Here is a 1,321-nt window from a genome sequence, read left to right on the forward strand (position 1 = left end):
CCTGGAGAGCCACGGCCAGTCTGACTAGACAGTACTGACTCCGATGGACCGAAGGTCTGATTCAGTAGAAGGCCGCTCCATGCGTTCATGTGACTTCGACACCAATCCGGTTACTTCGTCTGGACTTAACCCTGGCTTCAGTTAGCCTCGTCTCCCAGCGGGAAAGGAGAGGAGAGTAGGCTGTTCTATCCGTCAGTACAAAAAAGGGTGTCTTCCCCCCCCCCTCTCAATTGCTTTACCGAAATAATACACTTACCCTTTTGCACACCGCAGTGCGGGAAAGTCCCCCTGCATCTGAACTTACTTGAGTGACTGCAGCCCTACGCCTTCAGCTTTAGCGTTTTTTAAAACTAAGTAATGTGGCAGGAGACATTGTTGTTGTTTTTTAAAGTCTCCCTACCTTAACGCTCCGAGTTCACGCTGTTCTTCGCTGATGAGATCCAGATGTACCTTAAAATAAACTCTCTTGCATTAGCTCTCCCTTCTCTGACACGCTAGGATGGAGGAGCCGGCTGAAAAACACATCCACAGTTTCCTCCTGCGAAGAGAGAAATGGTCTCTTTAGGCTGCTGGGAAGGTGGACTGAAAATGGCGCTCGTCGGAGTCGTTTTGATTCTCTGCTTTCCCGCTTAGAGACGGCATCGCTCATTGCGATAAGCTGCAGCTGATGTTGCGTGGCAAAGGAAAGGCCTTGGCTGAAGGTTAGCGCAGGAACCAATTTGCTTGGTGGCCTTTGCGAAGCCACTTTCTCTCTGTCCCAGCTCCCCCCCCCCCATAATACAGTATTAATAACACGGACCTGCCTTTCAGGATTGTTGGAAGCATTATCGAGATAATATATAAGTTTTCTGAGCAATTGCACAGAACTTATTATCAGGGGTCATTTCCTGCAGGAGCGCACAGGAGCGGAGCTCCGGCAGTAAAGAGCCCAGGGGGTGGGCACATGCAACAGGCCCCACCCCCTGTTCCCAGAAGCCCTCAGTCAGAGCAAGAAGCAGCCAGGTAAGCTGCAGAGCCGCCCCCTGACCCCCCAGTCCAAAACAGTCCAGTGGCACCTTTAAGACCAAGTTTTATTCAGGTACAAGCTCTCCCTCCTCTGCGAGGACAGATCTGCACGTTTCTTCCCCACCACCACCAATAGCTAGCAATCCAAAACAGTCCAGTGGAGCCTGAGTGGTGGGTGTTGCCTTCTGATACACTTCCGGTGATGTCAGGGGGTGTGGCATATGCAAATTAGTTATGTTTATAAGCTCCTGCACCTCTTTTTCTACAAAATGACCCTTGATTATTATTCTACTAAAAGGAAGGGTGTTACGGTTTG

The sequence above is a fragment of the Gekko japonicus genome, unplaced genomic scaffold (assembly GCF_001447785.1).
Source record: "Gekko japonicus isolate JY-2015 unplaced genomic scaffold, Gekko_japonicus_V1.1 scaffold1785, whole genome shotgun sequence".
NCBI classification, from domain to species: domain Eukaryota; kingdom Metazoa; phylum Chordata; class Lepidosauria; order Squamata; family Gekkonidae; genus Gekko; species Gekko japonicus.